We start from the raw sequence: 22,673 nt of genomic DNA on the forward strand, positions 1-22,673 counted from the left end.
CAACAGAAGTTCCTAACTTCAAAAATGTAGTTGCATTACTTTATGGTTGGCAATTGTTTTCACTTAAGAAACTCTTTCTTATTCCAAATTTCTCTTTTTTCTCTGGAAGCATTTTATTTTGCACTTCAACTAATTGCAGTTCCCACCTCTGTGGGAATCACTGCTCTCACTTCTCACCTTGTATGATCCTAGGCTTTGTCTGCTGTCCTTGTGAGATGGATTCAAGCCGAAGCACTGGGTAACAATGAATTAGTGTAGGTTACAGATTCAGCTCTTACTTAGCTCTCCACAGTCATGCTTTCTTCTTGTTTTTGTTCTCTTGTAAACACAGATATGCAATTAAAAGACTAAATTAAAATTTTTGCCCGGCATTTTTATTTGTATTGTACCTCAAGGTTGTTTCAGGATATTTTATCCACCATATTTCTAGATATAGTAGTTCTTATATTTATCTTTTCTTATTGGAAATAGTTTATTTGATGCAGTATTCATAGATGAAGAAGGTTGCAGCATCTGTGTATGTAGGTACCATATTTTATTCAAAATTATTTCCTCATAGTCCATACTTTTGGGTAAGTCAGTTAAAATAATTGTTACTGCCACATCCCCTTGATTAATCCTAGTAGTGTCAGGCTTGCTCCAGACTTTGTGATACCACAGCCTCCTCCCTTTCAACAGTTACTAAAATTGGAGCAGCACCTGCCTCAAGAATGTCTAGCACTTAGGCTGATCTTCCCATTCAAATGTGGCCCAGTGTGAAATCTCTGTCCACACCAGAGAAAGACAGGCTTTTCCGAGGTTAATTGGAGGTTCCATCTTAGATTTGAACAAGGTGATATGGAAAGTATCAGTTGGTTGTCAGGAATGCTGATGATAAAGGATTCAAGAATGGTGAGCATGAGTCAGCAGGCAATATAAAGAGAATAAAAGAAAGCCAAGGCTAAAATGTTTAACAGGGAAGCCGGATTGTTGGTTAATTGACCTTTCTAGAAAGAGTAGAAGGATATTCGCAGAGCAGGTAGTGGCAAAGCACCAGAAAGAATGAATATTTCTTAACATCTGCTCTTGAAGTTTTGATAAAAATATCAGGTCCCTTGGAGCTTTCCCATAAGCTGAAAGGGCATTCACCCAACCATACTTGGAAGCATGGTTACACTAGAGTCCAGAGATTCTTCAACTATGTGCAGTAAAAGACCAGTTCTTTGTATGTCCCATTTGTCATGGATCAATGCTTTAATAAATTATAATAAAAATGAAATACTTGAAAAATAAGGTTAAAAAATCAGATACAAAATGCAAGGCTATATATATATATATTTAATTAGAATCAACAGAAAAAAAAATCTCTGTTTCAGGTAGCTATAAAGTCTATATATGCTTACTCTCAATTTCTGAACTCATCTCATTGACTGGTAATATTGGAAGGACCAGTTCCATCTGTGGACCACACTTTGAGGAGCACTGGTTTAGGAAGCATGGCTGCCCTCTCCCTGTCCATCTACCTCTGCACCGGTAGGGGATGGGGGAGGAGTGTTTCCACGTCCTTGTTCCAAGCTTGAGCACTTACCCTGATGAGGCTGTCACTTTTTGTCTGCCTTCTTTTCAAGCTTTGTTTCTTGGATCCAAGGGAATGAGAGAGGCTAAAGACACAGCCCAGAGCTTTACCTTTACCTTTGAATGGCCCAACAGATAACTGAAAGAAAGTGTGAAAGAAGAGGGATGTGAGGCACAGCCTGGTCAATAGAGCGCTTGGGTTCTACTGTGTCACCAGATTTGTCCACAGCTATAGTCTGTTTCTGTGTATCTTCCTTCCATGGTGGTATGAAGTGATGTCCAACAAGCAGGGAAGTTTCATATTTACAAACCACGGACTCTTTGTCCTAAATCAGTCACAGAGCTCATATCTGCCCACATTTTCTCTTCTATAACACTCTTCTATACAAAAAAGGACTAATTCTTTCACAGTTGATATGTCTTAAAATTTTGTTGTTCAACTTCTCTCTCCTTGCACTCTGTAGCATGAGGCAGCATGCTGGTTTGGGTGATGCAATATACTTTGGAACAAGGTTTGCTGCCAAAGGTCAACAGTGTCCCATACAAGTGACTTCATTTTCACTGGTCCTTTTATCACAGTTCTTAATAGTACTTTTGCATGGTGTAAGAAAGGAATAAGTTTCGTTTTCACACAGAGGCAGCATGGAATAAGGGAAATGGAGGCAAAACCAGTTTAAACAAGCCCCAGACAAAGAGAAGAGAGAATCTGCCTGCTCCTTATATGGAAAAGTAACCATAGTTACTGGAATATAAAGAGATATGAGGTAATATCAGAGGCGGGAACTCACAGCAAAAAATAAAAATTTGGGGGGGATAGGCTGATCAGTTCAAAATCTCAATAATGAGCTAGTTGGCTCTCTGGGATTGGCTGTACAAATTAAAATCTCAAAAGATGAATTAGTTAGTGTTCTCGGATAGGCTGTAACCTCTGTAGCACCCAGTCAATGGGGAAACAGGGGAGGGACTTGCGAATTAGGTGTAGGAGATTTAAAGATTGCCATTCTCTTCCTCTGGCGCTCCAGCCTACCATGTGTTTGGCTGGACGCCCTATCTTGCAAGATCGTAAATAAATTCTTTTCTCCTCCAGAACCGAGAGAGCGTTTATTCCCTTACAGGTACCACTTTATTTCTGACACATGGGTTATGGCTTTGTATCCAAGTTGTTGCTTGTTGCATCAAGGATATTATTTTATCTTTTTGTTTTAATCCTTGTTGATTTGTTTGTTTGTTTGACAGAGGAAACTGCATTGCAGCCAAGAAAATTTTACCCATGTGATCTCTAAACATAAATAAGACAGCGCAGTTTTCAGTATTAACCTAAATTTGTTTTCAAGCAAAGTCCAAGTCATCTTTAACCCTTCCTTTCCTCCAGTTCATTTATTCAGTCATTTCTTTTCTTGTAACAAATCCTGAAACTTCCCAAATTCTTTTTTTTTTCAATTTTGCCTACATGAAAATAGGACAGATAAAAGAAAAGATACTTCATGAAGTAAACATTCTAAGAGATAGATTTGTTGCCCCTGCCCATATTTAGCATTACCTTGAATATTATGCCTATAGAGGAAAATAATAATTGGTAATAATTGGGAGATTTTAATGTTTCAAGTGAGATACCCAGTAAGGCAGAATTATGTTCCTATTGAGACAGCTCTGTTTCCTCTTGCCATTCTTGTTACAATAGTGTTTGTTTTCCTTGTCTTTGCTTTTCTTTTTGTTCTTCCATGAATGACTGGAAATGACCATAACAGCTGTTTTCCTTGAGCAGTGAGCAATGAATGAATGTTGAGCTCCCTGTGGACTAAGCATTTTGATGCAAATTTCCTCAGCAAAAGAAACAGAGCTGCTGATTTCTGTACCTCAGAGTAGGGAATGCTTCACTGCGTCTTTATCCTAGGGCTGAGTATTAACTACACTATTGAACAGCAAGTGCTTATCATCCCTGCAATTCAGACCACATAAATCTCCGGAAAGAGACAATGTCCCTTCAGGGAACTTAGCTAGCCCATAAAATGTGGAGGAAAAAAAAATCCAACTATATTTAGTCCACAGAACTGCAAAAGCAAAGGGCAGCAATGGGGATATTAGTAATATATTTATATTACATCTATGGGTCATTGCAATTCACTTTCAAGTAAGCATTGTTTTAGGGTAAAATATGGTGATTTCTTTAAATAAAGGTATTTCAACCCAACAAATGGAGACATTCTGTAAATTTATAGTATTTCACTTACTGTTATTTTATTCCATTACCAAATCATCACTTGATACATACTAGGTGTATAGAAAATTATGAGGTGAATCAAGAAGAATGTGATTGGATCCTATTCGGTAGAATTGCAGTTTTTCCTCCAATTTTTGTTGCAGTTGCTGAGTTGGAGACTGAAGAATCAGGAGCAAGGATTAAGGTTTATAAAGTTTCCTGTTCATTCTGTGGAGTAATGGAAAAAATGGGAGTTTTAGAGTCAGACAGAAAACTATTATTTTTATTTTTTTAAATAATTGTTCTATTATAGTGCATTTATTTTTAATTTGCATTTTATTGAAAAAATAGAATACTTCATGGATTTGGAGAACTATTTTAAAAGTACAGAACAGTATAGAGTTAAAAGTAAATTTTCTTTCTACCTAGACCCTTCTGTTATTCCCAGAAGTAAAGATTATTATAATATCTTTATTTGGAAATCATTTTGGAAGTAGTCATCTTGTATACAAGTAAATATAGAACTATATTTATATATAGAAAGGGTCAGTATATAAGAATATATATAATGTAGATCATCCTAATTTTTTTTCAATTGCACAGATGAATCATAATTTTTTTGACCAATCCCTTAAAAGAATTTGAGGTTGTTTCAATGTTTTGCAATTGCATAAGATACTGAACTTTTGTACCTGAATCTTTCTAGATTTCAATTTTTATAAAATTTATAAAGGTTGCAAAAACTTCTATCAACTTCTGCAACTTCTGACATTAAACATAAATACTGCAGTAGAAAATTAATTAAAATCTGATGCTAACTACCCACAGGTAGGCTAGACTTCACAGGTTAAGGGCAAATTCAGGTGTTCCCACCATCCCCTCATGGTCAATAATTTGCTAGAAAAATCACAGAATTCACTGAAAACAATATATTTATGATTATTGTTTTCATATAGTAAAAGCATATAAATAAGAAGCAGCCAGAAGAAGAGACTAATAGGGCAAGATCTGAGAGGGTCTCAAATGCAAGCTCCTGTGTCCTCTACATGTGGAAAGCAGTGCATCTTATCAATCTTGGATGTTCATGGAGCTTCCAGTGTCCTGAATTTATTCGGGGTTTCATTATGTAGGCACAATTGAGGGAGTCAAAACACAAGTGGTTGAACTCAGTCTCCATCCTCCTCTCCTACTAGAAGTCAGGCAGGTCAGGCTGACGTGAACTGGCTCAAAGTCCCAACACCCTAATCACATGGTTAGTCTTTCTGTTGTGACCAGCCCATCACCCTAAGACTACAAGTGTGGCTAGCCCCATCTTGTCATCTCGTGAGTATATGAACTATGAGGTGTGGACCCTGACCCACCATGAATGATCAAAGACACTTTATCTATCATGGGAAATTGTAAAGATGTAGAGACTACCTCCCAGGAACAGGGGACTGAGGCCAGCCAATTTTTTCAATTAACTACAATTGTGAATTTTTTATGATAGATAACTAGAGTTTGGCAAATACCAAAACAAATCCGGACTTAAATAATATCTAAGGAGAGGCTTTATTTGAAAAGGCTGTTGCAGTTGGGGAAAGAGGCTATTGCAATGGGAAGTGGTGGTGGTAGGGTATTGTGACAGCAAGAAAGCTCCAATTGTAAGATCTCTGAGTGCCTCAGGAGTCAGGCAGAAAGGGCTTTTCTGTTTTAGGGAGGAATAAACAAGACTAGAAAAAAACAGGTGAGGGTGAGTGGGAGGAGCAACCGGGCAAGATTGAAAATTGATCAGGGAAATTTTTCTCTGAAGCCAGTGGACTCTCTGGAAGGGCTTTTAAGGACACTTTTCTTTTGCTATCCAATATTTGCTTTAGTTCAAGGGTGAGTCAAGGTTCAGAGGCCTGTGGGAGGGGAAAAGGCTGACCAAAGTTTAATAGTCAACTTAGTAAGCATTTTGTCCAGATTGGCTAATCATTTATGAGAAAAAGAATGGGAATTTGGAGAGTCTGTGTCTGATCTTGCCATAGACAAACAAGGGAGTCATCCTCAAGTCTTATCTAAGTGATAAATAAAATTCAGTAGGTGTCACATGCAGGCACTTGTGCTAAGCCCAGCTTGTCCAGAAAACAAAATTTAAGTCAACTAATCAGCTATTGCCGACTCCCTATTGTTACTCAGCTAACTTCCTCATTGCTAAGCAACCGCTTGCCCTAACCATATTAGGAAATGTAGTCTGCATTAACCCATGAAAATTTCCTCTCAATGCACTTCCTTTTCCCTGTTTATAAAAGCCTATTGTGCTCTTTGTTGAGTGGAATTCCTTCCTACCTCATGGTGATTGGGATCTCCCCAATAAGTGAATTGATTCAATAAAACTCTCTGGGATTTAACCAAATTTTGCTCATTTTTATTTTAACCTAAGTCATAAGGAGAAAAGCAGTTCTTTTCAGTAAGCCATTTATTGTGTCCCAGAACACAAAACGGTGGAGAGAACTTCTTAACCATTGCTGTTTCCTAGGATCACAATGCTCTGGTTACACTCAAAATTATCAATTTGTTGATGTCAAGATATTTGTATTTAAAATTTGATCAAGTTTGTTTATTTTAATTTTCATTATGCTCTTCCTAGCATGGTGGGGTGTTTCCTTCATATGGCCTTCTCTCATTTCTATGTTTAATTCTTTAATTTTTCAAAATTTATCCATTGTTTTCTCCAGTTAGACCAGTTTTATAAAGAGCAAAGACTGACTTTTGTTATTTCTCTCTATATTCCATTTCAGTCCAGTTCACCGAAAAGTTATTTAGCAAGTATTCATATACATAGTTCTAGGAGAACAGATAGATATGCAAATATGAGTAAAACATCCAGAAAGCACCTCTTGACAATAGGATTTAAAAATTGCTCTATAGCAGGTGTCTCAATTGGGATTCTGTGGAGTACTTGGGTTCAGTGATTTGTTGCTAGGAGTTTGGAGAGAGAACCTGATTGAAAGGCAAAACATCATCTTTCTAAATTTCACATTCCTCACAAAGTTAGTGCTTCCATACATTGGTGGATAGTGATCAAGCAGTCCTATTAGGAATTTCCTTAGATGTCTTTCAGCCCTGGATGAAAGGTCCATTTGGTGGAGTTCTCAGTTTTTGAGAGAGGTAAGAGAAGCCATTGGTAATTGCTGAGGGTTCTAGTTCATAGACATTCATGTAGGGGAAGACAGTGGCTGATGATATCGTCTCTCATTCTTGATTTACCTCCTTATATGCCCAGGTGAGTTTTGAGGGAACAAAGTTTACTGTGATAATAGAAAATCCATTCTAAAGGAGACATTTTTACTCACCATCACATTACTCAGCTGCTCCTTGCATTCTTTTGCTATTGCATACATTGCAAAGTATAGATTATGTAGATTAGAAATGAATTGTTCTGTGAAATTTTTATGTATTTTTGGATTTGTTTTTAATTTAGCTATTTATTATAGTCTTCTGTTCATTAGCATTGGTATTTCACAAACATGTCTGATGAGCCAAGGTCAGAATTTAAAAAAAAAAAGAATGAGAAGAAGAGGAGCTTTCTTTGCCTAGGAATGTTGAAAATTCTGATAAGATGATTGATGAAAACATTACAACTTTTTGAGTCATTTCACTTACTACTACACTAAGGGACACAATAAAGCCTACTAACAATAGGACTAGTAACCCAAGTCCTATTCCACTGTGTACCATCTGTGGAAAACAACCTATAATTGAAACAGTGGCTCCAGCAAGACTGAAAATTACTTACGAAAAGTCACAGTCATTTGCCAAGTAATGATGTTGATTTAAATAGGTATTAGATTCTCTAATGAGAGTTGAACCTTTTTTTTTATTTTATTTTTTTGTAAAGTCACAATCATTGAAAAGATTTCAAAAGCAAGTTATTTAGTAGCATAACTTATTACCCAGAAAGGGAAAAGTCACACATTTGGCAAGTATCTAATACCGCCATCATGTAACACCATTGTGAGTGAAATGTTCAAACAAGATGCTGTACAAGAAATTGATAAGGTTCCATTCTCAAACAGTATCATAAATTGACATGTTGATGGTATGTCAAAGACAGTTTCTCTAGCTAGGTTGATGGGTCAACATTTTTCACAAATGTTATGCTGTAGCATTTGTATAATTTATAAGTGATGGTGAAATTCAGAAAACGTTTACCTTCTATAAAGATCTGTCTGAAACAAGCAAAACCTTAATGTTTTGTCTTCATATCTGGAAACAAATAGGGCTGCCTGAGAGGAATGTGTTGGCAACTATACTGGTGGTACCTCATCAATGGTTGGCTTCATAAAAGGTTTTGCTTCTCTTGTAATAACAACAAAAAATCTGACATTGTCACAATGAACGGCTTTCTTCACAGATACAGGCTGGTGACAAAAATTCTTGAAGATGAAAGGAAAACATTCTAGTTAGAGTTACAAAATGGTTACCATTATTTTTAAAATACCACTTCATTCAAGACTATTTGAAATGTGAAAATATCAATAGGGAACACATAAATCTACTACAAATGGCATTCTGATGGTTTAGTAAAGGATGACTTTCAACAGGGTATTTGAGCTATAAAGGTGAATTGCAGAGGCACTTTCAAGAAAATGGAAGGGCAGGCATTGCTGTGTGTTTTGAAGATGAACAATGGATGCAGAAATTAATCTACTTAGACATTTTCCTCACATGATTCAGTTGCTTTGGAGAAAATGTGAGGTGTCTTCTCAAAATTCTCAATGTCTTCGCAATTCAAGTGAGAAGACTCTTGGATGTAAAAAGAAGCAACATCTTTGGAAAACTCATGTTGCCAAGGAAATCTGGAAATGTTTTTATTGCTGCTTGGTCTTGAGAATGAGGCAGACTATCAAGCCATATCAAAAATCTTCTGGAAGAATGTGGTTCCAAATTAAATGGTATATTTTTCCTTCTTTTCAACACAAGTTTATGATACTTTCTCTGAATTCTCTGTTAAATCTGAGAATATGGCTTTGGGAAAAAAAAGAACTTTAGGGGCTGCAGACTACCATTCACTAAAAATAAGTTTGGTATTGTTTATCCCTTAGACAAGTTTAGAATTTATGTGAAAAACAAGTATTCTGCCACTCATTGCTTAGTAATGTTTCACTGCAGTTTTAAAATTCATACATGTATGAGCAATCTCCTCAATGTTTAACAAGCCTTAAGAACAAGGAAAATAATAATCTCTTTCAGTTGAAAATGAAATCTGTATGTTTATATCAAGTTCAACTCTGAACTGGATGATGGTGCTCCCCCAAAAGTTCAGTTTTAATACAAAAGAGGAAAATTCCAGTTTTTATTTTTAGTTGAAGATAACACTTTTGTATATATAGGCTTAAGAAAGAGATCAAGGATAACACATGTACAATAATTTTGTAATTGTTAGAGCAATATTGGGGCCTGATAATTTACCTCAAAAAGAAAAATGCCTTTCAATCTTTTATAAAATTGTGTCATAGGCTATATATGTCTCTCTATATTTGCCTTTTGGTGTCTATAGTTTTACTATTAAGCATTGTCACTAAATTTTCATGTTGTAAATATCTTTAATTAAAATCAATTTAAAGTTTTTATTTAAATTGAATGTACAACTGATGATAAATTAATTTAGAGAAGTTAAGTCCCATTTTTAACTTGAACCAGCTTTTTCAAACATAAAACATAAAATATGAATTTATGTTTGTCTTATGGCTTTTAAATTTATGAAAATAAAAGAATGAGATAAAGTTCAAGAAACTATGCCAAGCTTAAGTACCTATTTTTTAAAAGATGCTAAAAAATCATTTTTAGTTTTGACTAGGGAAAGAAAAAACTCTTATATAAGCCATGTATTGAATACTGTTGCTTATTATCTAGCATCATGTATATTAGAAATTTGTGATAAGATTTTTAGGCCTCCTTAGAAAAGTTTAAAAAAATCAAGCAAGAAAATATTTTTTAAAAAAAGAAAAACAAAAGTTTACTCTCCCTATACTGTTGGTATACATTAGAGTTGATATCCTTTTGTGTGAAAGGGAAAACACACAGAAAAAGTAGGCTAATAACTTGGCAAAAATAAATCTAAAGAAAAATATTATTTTCTACTTAAAGATGCACTGACAATTTTTATTGTATTTTATAGTTATAGCTTACTGTTCATGTTCATGTACCATTAGTTATAGCTGTAATATTTTTATGCAGTGTGACAGATAATCTTTTCCAAAAATGGCCACAATAATAACTCCCACTGCATATTCTCTTTTTACAAGTGAATTTGACATATCTCTCAGCTAGAGGTTGGGTTTATAGTTCCTTCCCTTGAATAAGGATGGGCTAGTGTCAATGGCAGAAATGATGCTATGTGACTTATCAGATTAGAACATAAAATGCAATACTTCTTTTGTCTGATTCTCCTGGGACTCTTTTTCTTTCAACCCAGTCACCATGCCATGAGGAAGCCCAAGCAGTCTGTGGAGAGACCCACATGGAAAGCAATCTAGGCCCAGCCTGGCTGGGCTCCCAGCTGTCCACCAGCACCTACTTCCGAGCTATGTGAGTGAGCTGTCTTGCAAGTAGATCCTAGTTGAACCCTTCAACTGATGCCTTTGGGAACAAAAACAAATTGTACCCACTAAGCCCTGCCCAGATTGCATTTTCGTGAACAAAAGAGAGGATTATTTTTGTTTTAAGCCGTTAAGTTTTGAGGTAGTTTGTTTCATTGCAAAATATGGAACAGATTTTGCTACTGGGAGTGGGATGTTGCCATGACAAAAACCCAAGGAAGAGATATTGGCTTTGTAACTGTGGTGGTTAACCCTCCAAAGAACTAGTAGATGATTAATGAAAGCTTACAGAAACTTTGAGAGAAGGTTTGCAGTGAAGGCTTAAAGAAAATAAGGAGAATGTTACTGGAGGCTCAAAAATAAGGGATGCTTGTTATGTACTGGTGGAAAGTTTGGCAACCCTGTCAATGGCAGTAGGGTGGAATGCAGGAAATATGCTTAATGAACTCAATGAGGTAGCTAATAAAATTTTGACACAAGGTACTTGAGTGCTGAAAAAAAAAAAGAACTAAGTTTTTAAGCAAAATTTCAAGGTAATATAAATGATCTAATATTTACTGGGTGTGAAATTAAAACTGAAAAGTAATTCTCATTCCCAGACTCTACAGATGGCAAACTATTCTGAAATTAAGAAATGGTTTCCATGCAAAGACCACATACAGGCTGTGAGGTCCATAAAGAACTCAGAAGGATTTAAGGTGTTGCTTCACAGACCCTTTTAAAGAATTGTGATACAATTTAAGAACATGTGTCACCAACTCTGTCTATTAAACAATTGGTCTTCTATGAATTTTATGACCATTCTCCTATAGCAATTTCACTTAAAGCCCAAGGAAGAGGTCTTGCCTGAAAGTATGGGTGAGGCTTTGTCTAATGGAGTGGATTATAAATTGATAGGCAAATAAACAAACAAACAAAAAATACTAAAACTTTTTGAAAAATTATATTTCAAAATTATACAAATATATGGTGCAAATTAAAAGATACCTTTAACCTATGAAATATGGTGGGCTTGAAAGAGACAAAGAAAACTACTGCAGACACAGACTATTTCTTATGGAAAAAGAAGGGTGATTTAGAGAATGAAATCAACAGCCCAGAGTGTGGAGATAAGAGCTGCAAACAACAATTTCCTGGCAGCAAATCTGAGCCCTAGTCAAGGAATTGGCAACATATGCTTGTCTATATTTCAGAAATTTTATGGACCAATAACTTCTGTGTCCCTCAAATTTACCCCCTTTTGAATGTGAGTGTCCATCAGTGGCTATCCTATCCCTGCTCTCTCTCCTACCACTGTTTGCTTGATGTGGGTGGGAAATGATTTATCTTTTTAGTTCTCAGTTTTTCAAATTAAGAGAAATATTATTAAGGAGCTATATCCATATAACTGTACCCCAAAATCTTCATCCTCACCTGGACCTGATTTAGAAGACTAGCCTGTAAGAGGGTGTTCCAGTTTGCTAAAGCTGCCATTATGTAAAATACCAGAAATAGATTGACTTTTATGAGAAGGATTTATTAGGTTACAAACTTACAGTTCTAAGGCCATAAGTGTCCAACCTAAGGCATCAGCAAGAGAATACCTTTAATGAAGAAAGGCCAATGGCATCCAGAGCACCTCTGACAGCTGGGAAGGCATGTGGCTAACATCTGCTGGTCCTTTGCCCCTGGGTTGCTTTTCAAAATGTCTTTCTCCAAAATGTCTCTGGGCTTCTGTCTCTCTTAGCTTCTTTCAGCTGTCTGCTTGGTTCTCTTGGGGCGTTTCTCTCTAAACATCTGGGAGTCCTCTCTTACTTCTCTGGGACAAACTCTGGGCTTCATCTTTTAGCTTAGCACCTCCAAACATCTTTCTGCCTGCATCTCCAAGCGTCTCCAAGTGTCAGTGTCTGTGTCAACCCTTGAGCTCTCTTAAGTACTCCAGTGAACTAATCAAAACCCACCCTGAATGGGCGGGGTCCACACCTCCATGGAATTAATTTAATCAAAGGTCTCACCTACAGGTGGGTGGGTCACATCTCTATGGAAACCCTCAATCAAAAGTTTCCACCTAATCAAAAGACTAATAAGTCTGCCCCCAAAAAACGACATTAAAGAGCATGGCTTTTGTAGAGGACATAATAGATTAAAACCAGCACAGAGGGATATGAATTTTTGCAGCCAGAGGGCAAACTGTGACAGAAAGTATTTTCTAAAAATAGCTGCAAAACATCTCCCATCCTACACATTCTTATTACTGTGTGAGTTCAGAACTTCTTCAATTGAAAGATTGGTTCTATGTTCCTTATCCTTGAATTTGAATGGGCTGACTACTGTAGTGATGGTGATGCTTTCAGATCTTTGAGGAAAGGTATTAGAAATATGATGTTACTTCTACCTGGTTCTTTTGGGACACCTGTTCTTGGAACACGGCCTCCATGCCAGGAGGAAAGCCAAGAACTCCTGGAGGGTCCCATGTGGAAAGGAACTGAGGCTTCTGGACCTACCTGGGCCCCAGGTGATAGGCAGCACCTCCTTTCCAGCCAACTTGATATTGGACCCTCCATCTTCCAAACAAGTCCCCTAGCAGACACTGCTTGGGAGCAGAGAAGGTATCTCTGCCTAACCCAGTTCAAATTGCAGAACCATGAGAAAAAAATAACTGATTTTGTTATTTAAAATCACTGTGTTTGAGGGTGATTTGTTAGCAGCTAGAACATGGGATGTCCTGATACCTGAAAATTATTTCAAGGATTCAACCCAAATGAGAAAAAGTAGAGAAAACCTGCTCTAAAGTAAAATTTCTGTGGCTGTGAGGTGTTCATTTTGTTCCACCTTTTAGAGATGAGGGCTCTATCCAGGATGCCAATCACAATGACTCCTCATTAAAGTTAAAGTAGCTGCCATTAACTCCAACTATTCAAAAATCCTGGATGTCTGCTTACTTTAGTTTGTACTTACTTTGAATACAAGTGCAGAATGAAAAAAAAAATTAGTAGTCTCATTTTTAAATTCTAAAATCTCTTAGCATTTTCAGTGTATGTCTAATGGTCTTGAAAAAGACAAGATTTTGAACTGTCTTCAGAAAATAGTCAAGCAATTGTGGACTATTTGGTTAAAAAAAAAAAAAAGAAGGCAGCCTAACATAAGCAACCAGATAAAAACCTGCTTATTCTCTGGAATAATGACAATATTATCAACTATTAGTTAGTACCTACTGCCTCATAGGTACTGCATGCCAAATATATTGAAGAGCATTTCATTAAAATGACATGGGATGAAAGCATAAATCAGTTGCTAAGCTTATCGTATTCCTGAACTGGGAATTATATTCTATAATCCCAAGGTCTATTTCCTCTGAAAAAGTGAGAATAACAGTTTTTCAGTGGAATTTGTTATTGTGAGAATGACAAAAACTCAATAAACAGTGGAACATAAGTTTCAAAATTTCATTAAGTCAGTAAAGAGACCAACTGGTCCTATTGTGTGACTCCATTTTCACTGAATATATTCAATTTCATTGAGTTAATTCAATTTCATTTCATTAGTGCCAGCTGCTAAACCTTCTCCAAGTTTGGTTTCTTTCCAAATGTAAAGGGAATTCTTGGCAAATCCACTGTTTCTTATTAAATTATGAAAGGTAGAAAATGCTTCTTTATTGAAAACAGTCTGTAAGAATCTTTGCAAAACTGAGTATAATTTTAAAGTGGATGTAACTGGAAACTCAAATGTAATAATGGTGGGGAAATAGCACAAGATCATAAAGCCTTCACTTGGGGACACAGAGAAACAAACTTTAGTATATACATCTTTTTCATCCCCCCGTCTTAACATGTGTGCAGAAAACAGCATAGTAGTAATGCTTCATGGAAAGGCGATTTCACTACTAAAAGGCAATTAATTAATGGACTATCTGTATGATGGAAAACATGTTTTTTTGCTTAAATGAAATATTTCACATTTCATACATACGCATTTTGAAACATTTAAGAATTAGGAAATGCCTATCTATAGCTCCAATCAGAAATAATTTAAGATTCACTTTCCTAATAATTTTCTTGAAGTTTTAATTTATTTTACATTCAGTCTTCACTTTTTACCTCCACCTTTATTTTCTCACAGCTTGTTGCTTATAATATCTTATTCAGATCTCTTGGGACATATTTTTACATGTGACTTTTAAAAACATATCTGGCACAACATGTCATGTAAAATTTTTATAAAGCAAAAGAGAGTCACTGGCACAACATGTCATGTAAAATTTTTATAAAGCAAAAGAGAGTCACTAATCCTTTTCATAATGATTCCAATATGTGTGATATAAATGAACTGTATTGCTAATTGCATTTAATTCACTTTTATATGAGCTCATTATATAAATATAAAATGTTATATTTAGGATAACATTGAGATGAGGTACACATTTCTTATTTTCTCTTTGCCTCTTTTTTATGGTGACATTTCTTGATCTACATCTGATTTCTTGGCTGAAATATGGATCACAAAACTAAATATATAGAAAAATTTAAAAGGAGATAAAAGTGTAGGTGGGAAGAAGGAGTAAGTGGTAGACTGAATTGTGTGCCCCAGAAAAAACATGTTCTTATTCTTAATCCATTTCTGTGGGTATGAACCCAACCCTTTGAAGATGTTACTTTTAGTTAAGTTTTGGCTAACTGACTCAGAATGTGTCTTAATCCTATTACTGGAGGTTTTATAGAGAAGACCACAAGAAGAAAGCCACAGGGAATGAGCCAAAAGCTGGAAATGGATTGGACCTGGAGGAGAAAGGAGAAGACATCACCATGTGCAATGCCATGTGACAGAAAAGCCAAGGAACCCCAAGGAACACTGGCAGCTGTCCCCAGTGTGCCACAGTCTTCCGGCAGAAAGCATCACATTGCTGATTCCTTGATTTTGGACTTCTAGCCTCAAAACTATGAGCCAATAAATTCCCATTGTTTAAGCCAACCCGAATGGTGGTATTAGTCATTGAGCCCAGAAGCCAAGACAAAGTATAAGAGAATTAATTATAATTCTATACTATATGGATTTCCATGACCCAATCTTTAATATTTTAAAAGGAACACAAAGATTGATTATCTCTGACTAATCTAGAAATAGCTTTTTTCCTTCTGCAAGGAACTAAACCTTTGACTTTCTCCAGGACATTTTGTGACTTAGGTAAAGCTGGCACTGACATGTATTATAGTTTAAAAGGATAAAAACAAACAAAAAAGGTAAATTAAACATGTTTCAAATTCAAGGAGAAAAGTGAATTAGTTTTAATTTATAAATATTTTTTCATTGAATTGCCTGGGTTTGTAGCTTTGAATTCTTTATAGAACTATGATAGGAACTAGACATTTTAAATACAAAGAAAAAAGATTTAAAATTGTTGATAGTGCTCTAGGTCAGGTTTCTACGTAACAACTTAGTCACATAGAATAGCAACATCAAAGACAAAATATGCTGTGCTGTCTTGATTGGCTATTTTCTTTTAAGCATATTCTTATAAGCAACATACCCAAAACCTCCAGGTAACAATCAATAGTATTTTTTGGCAGCATTGTAAGTATGCTGGATTGCTTACAACTATTCGTCAATAGGCCCTTATTGAGCTTCTGAGTGGCAGGTTCATGCATTTGTGTGCCCACATATTGAACAAGCTTTTACAGAACAAAGAATAGTAATATGTTCCCATTTACAAAGTGCCCACACTGAGCACTTAAAAGAGATTATCTTTAATCCTTACAATCTTGTAAGATAAATATTATCATCAAAGCCATTCTATCATGAACATATAAAAGACTGTAAATTTTAAGGAACATGTCCAAATTCACAGGGTTTGTCAGAGCTAGAAATCTAACCTGTTCTTATCTAATTTCAAAGCCTTTGCTCTTTCTTCTGCACCATAGTCCTTTACCACAAGGATAATGATGATGACAGATAGTGATATAAACAGTTACAACTTTTAAATGCTTCATATTAACAAAGTACTGTGCTGACTACTTTGTTTATGTTTTAAAAATTGTCATACATTATCCTCTTAAGTCTGTTTGTAATTATAAAAGACTTAAGGGATTTTTTATTTTATAAAACTTTTACTATTATAGAGGAGAAAACTGAGAGTTGGATAGGTTAAATAACTTGTCCCAAATCACACAGTGTCATACATAGACTAGCTAGGATTTGAACTGATCATCTGAAGTTACAGTTTAAGCCTTTAGCCTTCACAAAGAGTTGATTTCAAACTGAGGCTTTGAGAAGAGAAGGAGTTCCATATGGATTTACACAAGACAGGCTCATGCTTGAAAATAGTTTTCACTCTTTCAGGAAGATATTGACTGAAAGCTATCAGGTAACTATGGTCAGACTAGAAAAAAGATTTTTTCTATTATTTATTTATTTATTTAGTATTTTGTTTGTTCTCCTAACAGTATTTGTGTACTTCTATCTCATATTTTGAAGTAACACATTCAGTACTGTCTCTTCATGTTTTTATGAGGAAAAAGAGAGAATAAAGAAAAGATGTGAGATGGTAGTATTTTTTAGAAAATATGTTTGGGGCTTGCTAGAAGATAGTTTTAGGAATTATCATTCTCTTTGAATATAACTACTACTAGGGGAATTCTACCAAAATTTTATAGATCTTTGACATCTGAAGATTCTAGAGGAGGCCTCAAGAGAGGGACAGAGGAGAGAAGGGGGAAAAGAGTACTGGGGTCATGCAAATTGTAGCACTGTGCTATGTTCTCAGTGTGGAAGAAAGTGCAAACATATTATTGCAGGTACCGTTGAATTAACACTGTACCTAGAATTCACACTCTGTATGTTTATGATTGTTCTTGAATGTAATGAAGGCGGAAATACCATGGAAACGAAACAGCAGAACATTTCAACAATATAGAATGCTGCAGCTACAAATACTGAAACATTAGGAAGATGGATCCTTTAATCCAGAGGAATTCCGATATAAAACCATTATCTTAACAGAAAGTACATAGATTGTAGAGTTAAGATACAAACACCCCCCACACACACACATGTATCAACTCAAAGTCTGATTTTTAAAAATGTCTGCATGTTGCTATGCATTTACTTAACTTTGCTGCTTCTCAGTTTTTCATCTGTCCGATAAAAATAATATCACTTCACAGTATTGTTGGGAAGACTGAAAGGAACACAATTAATGTTAATGCTGTGTTAAATGAAATTCTTTCTGTCTCCAGCTCTAAAAGATAATGAAACAATAGATAACAAGTGCCTCCACTTTCCAAAATGAGTTTTCCATCACTGCTGGGCTTTCCATGGTCCGAATCTTTTGCTTCACCTTTAGGACAACTTTAAGAGTTCAAAAGCATTAAGTTTTGAAATGCCAGAATTACTTTGAAGAGAGTTGTCTGCCTGCTATGAATGTTACCACCATCTCTCACAGGAAGGGGTTGCTTCTCTTCTCCCTCACCTCTCTTTCAAGGAGACAACTTAAGAGCTTGTTAGTTACATTATGGGACTGAGGGTTGGAGTTGGTACCATTGACAGTCAACCTACTCACAGTTGAATATCTCTGCAAACAGAAGTCTGGCTCTACCTGCCTGTGACTGCTGTTACAGAAGAGAGGGCAGAAGTGACAGCAGATGCGCTTCTGCCGTTTTGACTATTGACCAGGGCATATGACTTTTCTGTAAGCCACATCAACACCTCAGAAGGTACCAGGCTGAATCCATTTTAAATAGACCTTGCCTCGCTATGCAGTATGCCAAAGCAAGATGACCAGAAGAAATGAATCAAGGGTATATCATACCTCTTGAAATATGGCTGATGAAAGGTATAGATGGGATGTAAACAGTTGATTGGAGAGTGCAATGTCTGTACTGTGCAGTGGGGAGGGCCATTAAGTCTCCCAAAAAACACAGATAAGTTACCAAGGACAATCAACACTGAACAGCTATGAAGCCCCCAAAATAGTCAATTGTAAACACCAAAGCCCAAGAGAACCAACATTAGATCAGACTTTCTTTTTTTTCTTTTCTTAATATCTGTGTTTTTATTAGAGAAGTTGTAGTTTTAAGACACAGAAAGTTCCTATATACTGCCCCCCTCATTAGTAACACCTTGCATTAGTGTAGTACCTTTGTTACAATTGATGAAAGAATATTATAATTATACTGTTAACTATAGTCCATAATTTACTTTAGGATTCATTGTTAGTGTTTGTTCTGGTTTGCTAATGCTACCGTTATGCAAAATACCAGTAATGGATTAGCTTTTATAAAGGGGGTTCATTTGGTTACAAAGTTATAGCCCTAAGGCCATAAAAATGTCCAAACAAAGGCACCAACAGTAGGATAACTTCACTGGAGAAAGGCCATTGGCATCCAGAAAACCTCTGTTAGCTGGGAAGGCTTATCCCAGGTTGTGTTCCAGCTCCTCTCATCTCCTGTGCATTCTTCAAAATGTTGCTCTTGGGGCGTTTTGTCCTCTCAGCTTCTCCAGAACAAACACTCGGCTAGTATCTCCAAAGTGTCAGCAAAAGTCTGCTTTCAGTGGCCATCTCCAAAATGTCTCCCTTGGCTGCTCTGAGCTCCTTCTGTTTGCAAGCCCTTTTATAGGACTCCAGTGATTAAATCAAGACCCACGCTGAATGGGCAGGGCCACACTTTCATGGACATAATTCAGTTATTACCTACAGTTGGGTGGGTCACATCTTCATGGAAACAACTTAATCCAAGTATTCCACCAGATTGGATTAAAAGATCATGACTTTTTCCTGGGGGATATAATATAGCCAGATTGGCACAGCATTGTATACACCTGTTTTCTTTTTAATTTTTTTTATTCTAGTAATATATATAAAACCTATATTTCCTGTTCTAACCACTTTCAAATATAAAATTCAGAGCTATTATTTACATTCACAATGTTGTGCTACCATCACCACCACCCATTACTAAAATTGAAATTCCGTACTAATTTAGCATTAACTCCTAATCCCCTATGCCTCTACAGCCCCTGGTAATTTGTATTGTAATTTCTGACTCTATGAATTTGGTTATTGTAATTATTTCATATCAGTGAAATCATGCAATATTTGTCCTTTTGCATCTGGCTTATTTCACACAACATATCTTCAAGGTTCATCAATTTTGTCACTTCATATATCAACATGTACTACAAAACTATCAGAAATGCATTTCTTTTTATAGCTGAATAATATTCCTTTTTGTGTATATACTACATTTTGGTTATTCATCTCTTGATGGGCATTGGGTTGCATCTATCTTTTGGCAATTATGATAATGCTACTATAAAAATCAGTGTGAAAATACCTTTATTGTTTTATGTCCAAAGCCATAATTTATCATTACTTTTTATGGATTTGCATTTTAGCACCTGTAAGAAGTTGCATTACATACCAAAAAATAAATAAATAAATAAATAAAAATAATAATATTGGCATTTATAATTACCCATATGGTTACCTTTACCAGAAGTCTTTATTTCTTTATGCTTCTTTGATCCATTGCCTATTGTCCTTTCCATGCTGGCTGAAGAATTTCCTTTAGCATTGTTTGTTGGGCAGGTCTAGTAATAACAAACTCCATCATCTTTTATTTATCTTGGAATGTCCTAATCTCTCTCTCAGTTTTGAAAGAAAGTCTCACTATACCATAACGTTCCTGGTTGGCAATTTTTTTCTTTCAGTACTTTAAATATTTTATTCCACTGTTTTCTTGCCTCTATGGTTTCTGATGAGAAATTAGCACTTAATTTTATTGGGACTCCCTTGTACATAACTCATGGGTCTTCTCTTGTAGTTTTCAGAACTCTCTTCTTGTCCTTCACATTTGACAGTTTAATTACTATATGTCAGGGCATGGTTCTCTTTGAGTTTATACTGTTTGGGCTTCACTGCACTACTTGAATTCACATCTTTTGGTAAATTTGGGAATTTTCTGCCATTATTTCTTTGAATCTACCTTCTGCCCCATTCTCTCTTTCTTCTCCTTCTGGGACTCCTGTAGTGTATAGATTGGTATATTTGATGGTATTCCATAGTTCTCTTAGACACTATTTACTTTTTTAAAATTTATTTCTTTTTCTGCCTCTCAGCCGGAATCATTTCAACTCTCTTGTTTTTGCAATCACTGATTCTTTTCCTCCAGCTCCAATCTGCTGTTGAAACACTCTAGGAGATTTTTCATTTAGTTATTTTGATTGTCAACTCCAGTAATTCTGTTTGGTTTCTTTTTAACATTTCTATCTCTTCATTGAGTTTCTCATATTGTTAGTTGATTATTTTCCTCATATCCTTTGGTTCTTTCTCTGTGCTTTCCTTTATCTCCTTAAGCATGTTGAGGGTCATTTTTAAAAAAGTCTTTGTCTGATATGTCCAAAGTCTGGTCCTCTTTGTTGATGGTTTCTGGATTTTTATCTTGTTTCTTTGGATTGGCCATCATTTTCTATTTTGTTTTGTCTTGCAATCTTGTTGCACACTACCTCTTGATATTTTAAAGTGATAATTCTGATATTTAATCCCTGAGCTATTTGTTTCTTAAGTTTGTATCTAGATAGTGATATGACAAAGATTACTTTGGGTACCTGGAGCTAATAAGAAGAAATGAGCCAACGCAAAAAACACCTTTCACAGTCTTTGTACAGTTGCTCTGCATCAAGAAGATAAGCCTGAAGCAAATGTGAAGTACATGGACCTCTCTTTCTTATCTGAATCTACACAGAGCCTGCTTCTTGTCGTGGGTTTGTGCTTTCTTATAACCTTAGGCATAAACCGATTTATAGGAATTTGAATGCTCCCTCTACTTCTTATGAAATTGACTTTCACCCCCTCCTGGTTGCTCAACTTTATGACAATGCAGGTAATCTTTTGTCCCAGGTCTCTTAAACTTAATTATTTCTCACACTGCTTTACCTGTCTGCAAGTGATTCTCTATCTGCAAGACAGCATCTCAGATGGTGAGTGTGAGACAAGTATCCTAGTTCAGTCTTTCAAGTTTCCACCTGACAGATTGGCACTGACATATAGGCACCTCAGTATGTGCATTGGGGTTACTCAACTCCTTGTGGAACAAGGCCAGGGACACAAAATAGGAGACCAGTCTGGCTATACAACCATGCTGGAGAGGATTTGGAGGAGGGTGTAGCATGGTTGCCATGAGCTTGGCCTACCATTTTTCAAGCTGTGCTTTCTTAATTCAGCATTTCCCCAGTTACTGTATCTATTTAACTGTTTTCTGCAGTTTTGAAGAATATGGCTCTGCCAGTTTTGGCTAGTTGTTCGAAGATTCCACGGGTAAAAGGCATCCTGGAGGGTTTTTTGCTGCCATATTGGTGGACTTGAAGTCAAGACTTTTCCTTCTTCTATTTTTCTCACTACTCCTACCCTAGTAGGGTCAGACACCAGGATTAGCAAGAGGTAAAGAAGTAAAGTACATGGCAGGAAACTAGAGAAGACGATAATACATCCCATTCCTTCCTTTCCCTTCATAGGCTTCTTGAGAGCTCTTGCTAAAGGAGGAAAGCAACATTAAGTTTGGAACTTTAATAATACAAGAAATTTTTTTGTTCCATTTTTCTGTTGCAGTGTAACAAATAAGCACAAATGTAGTGGCTTAAAACAACACAAATTTATTAGCTCATGGCTCTATAGGACAGAAGTCTGGTATGGCATAGGTGGATTCTTTGCGTAGGAACTCATAACTCCAAAATTAATGTGGTGAGCATGGCTATAGACTTGTCAGGGGCTTGGAGTCCTCATCTAGGGTATATGTGTTATTGGCAGAGTTCAGTTCCTTGGGACTGTAGTAATGAGGCCCTGTCTCCATGCTGGCTGTTAACCAGGGACTTGTCTCACCTTCTTAAGGATGCCTATTTCCTTCACATGTGACCCAGTGAAGGTATGTTAAGTCCTTCTCAACCTTTTAACATCTCTTTCTCTTCTGCCTCAGATGGAGAAAGCTCTCTGCTTTAAAGCCTAATGTGATTAGATCAGGCACAGCCAGATGATATCCCTATCTTAAAGAGAATGTACCTTATCAGATGATATCCCTATCTTAAAGAGAATGTACCTTATCACTCACCACAACCACGGAATGATATCTCCTTACATCCCATTTTTCCAGAGATTAGTGTGGGAAATCTCTAGAAGGACGTTTTAGAAAGTCTGCCTAATATACTTGAACCTATTAATTATGGAAATGATGTTATTTTTTATTTTGACTCGAAGAGACTAGACAGCTTTTTGTTATCTGTGTGGAGCAAATAAATAATGGGTCCTGCGGAAGATTTTATTCAAGAGGAGATAAGAATTACCCCCCAAGTTGGAGGGGGGTATAGTCAATTCTGGTAGAAGATGAGAG

General features: G+C 36.1%; 1 long non-coding RNA gene across 4 annotated transcripts; it reads left to right on the forward strand.

Moving 5' to 3' along the window:
* Positions 1 to 2,609: 2,609 nt before the first annotated feature.
* LOC119527541 lies at positions 2,610 to 15,239 on the forward strand. 4 transcript variants are annotated; one of them, XR_005215429.1, is made up of 5 exons: positions 2,610 to 2,669; positions 3,919 to 3,959; positions 8,515 to 8,673; positions 10,197 to 10,309; positions 15,008 to 15,239. It is a non-coding gene; the product is annotated as an uncharacterized LOC119527541 (long non-coding RNA). The 4 variants fall into 4 exon arrangements; XR_005215433.1 differs by lacking the exons at positions 3,919 to 3,959; positions 8,515 to 8,673 and having other exon boundaries at positions 2,617 to 2,669; XR_005215434.1 differs by lacking the exons at positions 2,610 to 2,669; positions 8,515 to 8,673 and having other exon boundaries at positions 3,926 to 3,959.
* Positions 15,240 to 22,673: the final 7,434 nt, after the last annotated feature.

This window comes from Choloepus didactylus, chromosome 1 (genome assembly GCF_015220235.1).
Source record: "Choloepus didactylus isolate mChoDid1 chromosome 1, mChoDid1.pri, whole genome shotgun sequence".
NCBI lineage: Eukaryota > Metazoa > Chordata > Mammalia > Pilosa > Megalonychidae > Choloepus > Choloepus didactylus.